Below are 9,532 nucleotides of genomic sequence, written 5' to 3' on the forward strand. Positions count from 1 at the left end.
CATAGTCCCATAATCAAGGACCTAGGTAATGGCAAAATTGAGCCGAAAAGACTAGCTCAAAACCATGAAAAGGTGATGACCAGGAGACTATGGTCCATCTAAACACATTGTCAACCCACATTCAGGTTGCAACTAAATCCGAGCATCCCTCGGAAGAATTCGCTCCTACAAGAATGAATAAAAAGAAATTCTCAAAAGAAATCACAAAGAACAAAAGAAATAGGAACTTGCCCGTCTTCAGTTGGCAAGATCGCGTCACGAACCACGCGAGTTCCCAAATCGAAAAAACGAATTCAGGGACGTCCACCCTCAGCGGACAGGGCTCGCCCACCCTCACCGGGCGGGGTCTGCGTCACTAGCCGCGCAGGTCCTCAGTTTTCGAAAAATAGAATCTTCAAAAAACAAATGAAACAGGCTCGCCATCTTTAGCCGGCGGGGTCTACGTCACAAACCGCGTAGGTCCTTATTTTCAAAAAAAGCACAAACAAATTTCAAAACAGATTCGTCCACTTCTATCGGACGGGGTGTCCACCCTTAGCGGACAGGCTCGCCATCTTTAGCCGGCGGGGTCTGCATCACTAACCGCGCAGGTCCTTAGTCGCTGCAGCGATAACTTCTTTTGGTTTTCCGTTTTTCCAAAAAAGAACGATGTGAGTAGCTTTTGGTTTTCCGTTTTTCCAAAAAAGAACGATGTGAGTAGCTTTTGGTTTTCCGTTTTTCCAAAAAAGAACGATGTGAGTAGCTTTTGGTTTTCCGTTTTTCCAAAAAAGAGCGATGTGAGTAGCTTTTGGTTTTCCGTTTTTTCAAAAAGAACGATGTGAGTAGTTTTCCCTTTTCTCCGAAAATTAAAGGATTTGTTTTCCGTTTTTTCCAAAAAAAGAGCGATGTGAGTAGTTATTGGTTTTCCGCTTTTACAAAAAAAGCGATGTGAGTAGTTTTCCCTTTTTTCCAAAAATTAAAGGATTGGTTTTCCGTTTTTCCAAAAAAGAACGATGTGCTGGATTTTCCTTCGTTTTACGTCCCATAAAAACAAGGGGGTTTTCTCGTTTAGCTAACCCTGAAAATGAGAATCTTTAAAAATATTTTTACCTCGTGATTGGGCTTGGCCAGGCCTAATTACACTTTACAGCTTTGATTTCGAAAACATCTGTAGCTACTCCCAATGACAAAGTGAGGGAGTTTCTACGCACCTTTAGATCCTTCCAATGACAAAGTGAGGAAGTTTCTATACTATCAGTTGACAAATCCCAATGACACGTGAGGGATATGTCGACACTTCAAAGTGATGACCCTTAAGTCAAATGTTATCACTCGGGGGCTCGTGAGACCCTCGCAAAAAACAGGTCACCATGGCTTGTGTGACGCACTCCGTCTAATACTTTGACCATCGTCTTACTCCAAGACTCAGTCAAAGTGGGGGCTAACTGTAGACACCTACTAAGGTTCGATGATGAAAACATAAATCTCCACTTGACAACGCATCTCCTATAAAATAACGAATCTCAATCACCCTTCTCGTTTCATCCGAAACCTGCTATTTATGGAAACCTGCTAAAAATAGTAACTGCCGTAAAGGGTAGCTTCTAAAAGTGGCAAGTCATAAAAGATAAAAACCTGTCAGAATTAGGTGTTGCACTCCAACATAAATCCTAAATGAGATAGAAAACTGCGAGAATCCTATTCCTAATATGATTCGGAAATAAGAGTTACGTATTAATTAAAATCCTAACGAGCCTAGAGTTCGTAACGGGCCCAGACGCATTCCGTCATTAAATTGATACGCACTAAAAGACTCGATTAAGTCTCAAACACTACGGATTTCAGGAATCCGAATCTGACTAAGAAAACAGCCCAGCCCCTATTTTCAACGCCTGGCTCTGGGCGCCGAAATCTTCGGCGCCCAGGCCTGGGCGCTGGAATTACCTGGGTACGTGTTTTTTCCTAATTCTTTGTGGATTAGAGCTCTGCAATTCTATCTTTCCACAAACTCTTTTCTATAAATATAGCCCAAGTTCGACGTGAAATCACAACACACAATTCATATTCTGAGTATTGACTCCAACCCCTAGCCTAAGCCTCACGCTGCGAAATTGTTCACGCGTTCTGTCGCAATCGATCCATAAATCGAACAGAACGTATCCTGTCCCATAATTTGAGATTCGTTAAATAAAAAGGAGAAATAGCAAAGTCAAAGTGGTTAGTTTTCTGAGAACCGTGACGCACCTCTCAAGGGTGCGTCGTAATGTGTCCCTTTTTTATGATTTAATTGCTTTCCTCGCCCTTTTTATGAACTGTTAAACTAACTAAATCTGATAGTTCTACCACGCCTAACAAATATAATATTTTTGGGAAATTGGATTATCATGCTAGGTCCCTTAATGCTATTTAAATCACATAATCGCGGTCGATCTCGTATTATATGTTGCATATTGCTAAAATCAACTCAGATTAGTTTAATAGTTAACGCATGTCCCTTCAATTATTTATGCTGAGCTAGTAAGGATATCCTGCCTCTGGAGTTATCGACGAGCGAGTACTCCTCTCGGTAGTTACAGTCCCCCGAACCCTCAATCTCTACCTTGCGGGTGTATGTTGAGAGATCCCCACACCAGGGATCACAAGGGAACCTACGGCCGTCGTGGTCAAACATAATTGCACTCCCTTTATGCCACGATAACCGGGTTTTGTCAGTTTTTCTCATTGTCGTTAAAAACTGAATGGCGACTCCTATATTACTAGTCAATTGGGTGTAAACTCACAGGAAATCCAATTACACTTGATTTAATAAAAAGAATCGTCACACCCACGAGGGACGAGGTCACGCATTAGCCTCGTGCTTTTTCGACCCCCTCACAGTGCTATTTTAGTTGACTTAGGTGGTAAGGCGTCCTAAAGGAGCACGTTGATTGTGGTTACAACTCAAACAACAATGGCATTAAGTTGTGGCAATGAGATAAATTATGGAAAACCAAGAGTAATTTGGAGATTACTAGTAATAGGTTTTGCTTACCTAAAATCTTAAACTACTTAAGACATGCTAAAGCTGCTTAAGGATTTAGGACTTTTGGGGTCTTGGAATCGTTTCATTCATTTTGGACCATGTTTTTGCTTTTTGCATGAATGAAATGTTTTAATAGCTTTAATGATTGCATGTTTTGCTTTTATTTCAAAGTTATTGAATTGTATGAATGGTTATTTATTGCAAATTCTTTTCGATTGTAGTAATCAAATGGCCGCAAACAATAACACTTTCAATCTGCGTTCAATTCTCGACAAGAGAAGTTGAATGGCAACAATTTCCTCAACCGGCAAAGGAACTTACAAATAGTTCTTATGCATGAGGAAAAAGAATATGTCCTTGAGGAAGAGTTACCGCAAGAGGCTGGGCCGGAGGTAACTCAAGCTGCCCTTAATCGTTGGATTCAGGCCAACAGGGATCGATGTCAAATGTGTGATGCTTGCATCCATGAGTCCTGAACTTCAGAAAACTTTCATTAACTCGGATGCTTACCAAATCATCTCAGATTTGATGAACATGTTTCAGGACCAAGCCAGAATCGAAAGATTCGAGACTCAGAGGTTGATCCTTGAGACTAAGCTCAAGAAAGGAGAACCAGTGAGCCCACATGTTCTTAAAATGATTGGACTCTTTGAGAACATGAGAGCTCTAGATTCTGACGTCTCAAATGAAATGGCTATTGACATCATTCTCCATTCGCTTCATAATGGCTATGATCAGTTCAAGTTGAATTACAACATGAACAGCATGGAGAAATATCTTACTGAGCTTCACGGTATGCTGAAAACCACTGAAAAGACGCTCAAGCAAGAGAACAAGCACGATATGCTTATGGTGCGTAAGGGCAAGAACTTCAAGAAATCAGGCAAGAATAAGGGCAAGAAGGGTAAGGGCAAGGCTTCGCCCTCATTCAAGTCCAATGGCGCTAGTTCTGGTAAACAGAAAAGGGCGACTCGTTCTCCTGCCGACTCTGAATGCTTCTACTGCAAGAAGAAGAGGCATTGGAAGAGGGATTGCTTGAAGAAGAAGGAAGATGAGAAGAACGGGAACGTTGCTTCTACTTCAGGTATGTATGTTATACATTGTAATCTTGCTAATTCTACTTCTTGGGTATTAGATACTGGTTGTGGCTCACACTTAGTTCCAATACACAGGGACTAAAGAGAAGTAGAAGGCTTGATAAAGGCGAGATGGATCTACGCGTGGGAAATGGAGCACGGATTGCTGCATTAGCCGTAGGATCCTATTTTATTTCTTTGCCTAGTGGGTTTGTTTTGGAACTAGAAAACTATTAATACGTTCCTAGTATCACCAGAAACATTATTTCCGTTTCAAGTTTGGATTCTAAAGGTTTTAGTTTTTAATTTAAAGACAATAGTTGTTCTTTTTCTTTGAATGGAATGTTTTATGGTTCAGCATAACAAGAAAACGGTGTTTATGTGCTAGATACGTACGAGCAAACACATTTAGAACATAAATACCAAAAAGGCTAAAACTGGTGATTCGGATCTCACATTTCTGTAGCATTGTCGATTAGGCCATATAAACATAAAGCGCATGGAATTACTTCAACGGAAAGGAATTCTAGAATCATTCGACTTAGAGAAGATTGATCAATGCGAATCTTGTTTACTTGGCAAAATGACAAAGCAACCTTTCTCAAAGGTGGGAGAAAGAGCAAGCGAACTACTAGGGCTAATACATACGGACATATTTGGGCCTATGAGTATGAAAGCTAGAGGTGAGTTCAGCTATTTCATAACGTTTACGGACGACTTCAGTAGATATGGCTATATTTACTTAATGAAGCACAAGTCTTAATCGTTTGAGAAATTCCGAGAATTTCAAAATGAAGTAGAGAATCAACATGGCAAGAAAATCAAAGCTCTAAGATCGGATCGAGGAGGTGAATATCTTAGCCACGAGTTTGATGACCATCTAAAAGAATGCGGTATTCTTTCTGAATTGACTGCTCCAGGGACACCTCAATGGAATGGAGTGTCTGAACGGAGAAATAGGACCTTACTCGATATGGTCAGGTCAATGATGGGTCAGGCCGAACTTCCTTTACAGTTCTGGGGACATGCGTTGCAAACTGCAGCACACACACTGAATCGTGCTCCGTCAAAAGCTGTTGAAAAGACTCCATACGAATTATGGACTGGGAAACTTCCAAAGTTGTCTTTTCTGAAGATTTGGGGTTGCGAAGCATATGTCAAGCGATTAATTTCGGACAAGCTACAACCTAAATCTGACAAATGTTTCTTTGTTGGGTATCCAAAAGAAACTATGGGGTATTATTTCTACAACAAGTCAGACAACAAGGTATTCGTTGCTCGTGACGGTGTCTTTTTGGAAAGAAATCATATTTCCAAATTGACAAGTGGGAGAATAATAGACCTCGAAGAGATTCGAGACGAACAACGAACTCAGAACTCTTTAGAAGCAGTTCAAGTTGATGAACCTCCAAGGTCTTTAGAAGAGCCAGTGGGAGTAGTTCCTCAAAACGTTGTTGCCCCTCGTAGGTCAAATAGAACTATTTTTCAGCCGGACAGATGGACAGGCGTCCTCTTGACTGAAAACATAGATGTTCTCATATTGGATAGTGATGAACCTTTGACTTACAAGCAAGCTATGACGAGCCCAATCTCCATTAAATGGTTAGAGGCCATGCAATCTGAAATAGACTCCATGTCTGAAAATCAAGTCTGGGATTTGGTTGATTTGCCGGATGGGTTCACACCTATCGTATGCAAATGGGTCTTCAAGTTGAAGAAAGACAAAGATGGAATTGTATACATATACAAGACTAGATTGGTAGCAAAAGGTTACAGGCAAGTTCACGGCGTTGACTACGATGAAACCTTTTCTCCAGTCGCGAAGCTTAAGTCTATTCAGATAATCCTTGCGATTGCCGCTTTTCATGACTATGAAATATGGCAAATGGATGTCAAAACTGCCTTCTTGAACGGTGTTCTTGAAGAGACTGTGTTCATGACACAGCCGGAGGGTTTTGTCGATCAAAAGAACCAAGGAAAGGTATGCAAGCTTAAGAAGTCCATCTACGGACTAAAGCAGGCATCAAGGAGTTGGAATAAACGATTTGATAAAGCAGTCAATAAGTTTGGCTTCATCAAGAATCAGGAGGAATCTTGTGTATACAAGAAGGTCAGTGGGAGTAAAATTGCATTCCTAGTCTTGTATGTTGACGACATACTGCTTATTGGAAACGACATTCCTATGTTGGAGTCTGTAAAGGCTTGGCTCGGGAAGTGTTTCTCAATGAAGGACTTAGGAGAGGCACAATACATATTGGGCATCAAGATCTATAGGGATAGATCTAAGAGGATGATTGGACTAAGCCAAAGCACTTACATTGACAAAGTGCTAGCTAGGTTCGATATGATGGAAGCCAAGAGAGGCCCTACCCATGTCACATGGCGTATATCTAAGCAAGAATCAGTGTCCCAAAACATCTGATGAGCGTAGAAAGATGAGTGGAATTCCATATGCTTCGGCTATTGGATCCATCATGTATGCTATGATTTGTACAAGGCCGGATGTTTCGTTCGCACTCAGTGCAACGAGCAGGTACCAGACAGAACCAGGTGAGGCGCATTGGACTGCTGCCAAGAACATCCTAAAGTACCTAAAAAGGACTAAGGATCAGTTTCTGGTTTATGGTGGTACAGATGAGTTGATTGTTAAGGGCTATACGGATGCAAGCTTTCAAACCGACAGATATGATTTCAGATCACAGTCTGGGTTTTTGTTCTGCCTCAACGGCGGAGCAGTAAGCTGGAAAAGTGCTAAGCAAAGCACTATTGCGGATTCTACAACTGAAGCCGAGTACATTGCTGCCTCAGAAGCAGCAAAGGAAGCTGTTTGGATTCGGAAGTTCATCGAAGAACTTGGTGTTGTCCCCTCCATTAAAGGACCAGTGGCTTTGTATTGCGACAATAGCGGAGCCATTGCCCAGGCAAAGGAGCCTAGGAGCCACCAGAAATCCAAGCACGTACTGCGGCGATTTCACATACTTCGAGAGATCGTTGAAAGTAAGGAAATCGAGATTTGCAAGGTTGGAACTGACGACAACGTCGCAGATCCATTGACTAAATCGTTGCCACAAGTGAAACACAACGCACATGTAGCAACCATGGGAATCAAGCATGTTGGAGAATGGCTTTGATTTTCTAAGTATTGTTTTAGAACATCTGTTAGATCTATGTTTAAAACAATTGGTTTAACCATTTCATATTTATGAAATTTATTTATTTCATATTCATTTAATTGTGGTTTAGAATTAAATGATAAGTCCATGTGATTCAAATCATTCAAATGGGATGTCAAGATGGATTCTTCGACAAAGAAACACCCATAAGTGAACTTGAATATTGAAGTCACAAAGGATCCCTAATCCAGTTCATTGAAAGGTGGACGGCCAATGACTAATGAAGATTAGATTGCAAGTAGATTACTTAGTTCTGTTTCTTGAACTAGAGTGACTGGATGTCAGAATCTTTTGCATAGATACTTATTGGATCTTGTATCGGATTGACCATGAGAACACTTTAAGAGATTAAAGTCATGTCATAGGTAGTTCTCATTAATGGTGATTAGAAACCGTTCCTCATAACATGAGCGATTATGTCTGCTAGTTTGAGAATTAGTTCGCTTTGATACTAGCTAAACGTCGCACCGTAAAAGGAGGCTATAAAAGCAGTTATTGGGCGTACTATGAATCAAAGTGAGTGTTCATAGATTGCAAGAATGGATTGTCCTCCTATCTTTGATAGGATATGGTGTTATTGTGTAACAAGGCCTCTCGGAGAGTTAGATACTGTAAAATGCATGGCCGTGCTCAGAATGGTTAGGCTTAACCTTCTGCAAAAGTTTGACAGTTGAACTCTGTAATCCGAGAGTTAGATGGCTTGGATCTTACCTTATGTTCAGTAAGTAACACTAAGCGACAAAGGAATGTGGATGCACACTTGTCTGAATGACAAGTGGGAGATTGAAGGAAATATGTCCTTCACCCAAGGTGCATTAAGTCTAATACCAAGGTTCAAATTAATTGCGAACAATTAATTCGGTGAGATCAAGTGATCGGAACAGCTAGCTGGAGCAATGCTTCCGATCAGTGAGTTCTAATGGATATTGAACTCACAACTTACTCTTGACTGAACCTACAAGGTCACACCAATGACACGTAACAGATCACCGGATTAAATGAATCGGAAATTCATTTAATAGCTTTTCGAGAATTAGTTGGAAACGTATTATACGATACGACCTTTGTCGGAATCGTATATCGTATCGCGAATATTCGTAAGCTGGGCGACACGAATAAATTGTATCGTACGACGGTGATTCGTCGTATACGTAACGATAAATAATATATCGGAAATATATTAAATCGCGAATACGAAGTGCATCGGAGTTGCCGGCCCGTCGAGCCAAGCACGTAAGCGTGCAAGGCCCAACGAGCCAGCAAGCTCGCGAGCAAGGGCGAGCAAGGCCAGCCCATTGGGCGCGAGCACGCAACAGCACGCAATAGCGCACAGCAGCGACGAGCGAGCAAGGCCCACGGCCCAGCTGCTCGGCGCGCTGTGGGCTTCGGCCTGCAGTGTGTCGCTGGGCGCGGGCGTGCGGTCCGTGTTGCTTGGCTTGCACGGCTTGCTAGCCGGCCTTGCTTCTTAGCTTGGTCGGTTAGTAAGGTTATGTAAATAACCTTAAAACCTAATTTCCAACAACACAATTCATTACTCAAACCCTAGAGACACAGAGAACCCTAATTCTTTCTGTGCCTCCAAAGTGAGTTCTTCCCAAAAGCAAAGTATCTTGATCAATTTTCTAAGCTACGATTATCAAGACGGATCTGATCGTGTCGGTGAACCAAGTAGAGGAACGACAACTGGAGTTCTTTGTTCGTGTTCGTTGACAGATTATTGTGGAAAACACGCTTCAAATGTAAGTTTGCTTAATCTGTGCTTTATACATGTTTCCTGGCTTTGGGGATTGTTCCGCACATGTTATTATGCTTAACTCTATTCCCCTACACGGCCCTCATGCATACATGGACACTTTGGGTTCAAGCTACCGCACGGCCCATGTGTCATGTACTGGACTACTGCCTCGAATGCAATTGGGTCTTTTTCCTGGTCTGGTAGTTCTGCTGAAATCAAGCGGTCGATGTCCGTTGCGGTTCGGAGTTTGTCTGCTTCATGCAAAAACAGCAACATATGAACATGTGGGAGTCCTCTTTTTTGAAACTCGATTGTGTATATTGCTGCAAGGTGGTTTGAAAGGTTAGAATTGCTAGGTACTTAAGTGTAATAATATTGTTTCATGTGAACTGTGATAATCTAATAAAATAAATGAACCCGATGGATGGAATAATGGAATCCAAAAACTTCACCGTTATTTATAACCCACAACCCCAATCTACACTTACTACAAACCACAGAGACCAACTGAAACCACTAAATTGAAGCAGCTAACCCCAGAAATAAA

This window comes from Spinacia oleracea, chromosome 1 (assembly GCF_020520425.1).
Source record: "Spinacia oleracea cultivar Varoflay chromosome 1, BTI_SOV_V1, whole genome shotgun sequence".
Classification (NCBI taxonomy): Eukaryota; Viridiplantae; Streptophyta; class Magnoliopsida; order Caryophyllales; family Amaranthaceae; genus Spinacia; species Spinacia oleracea.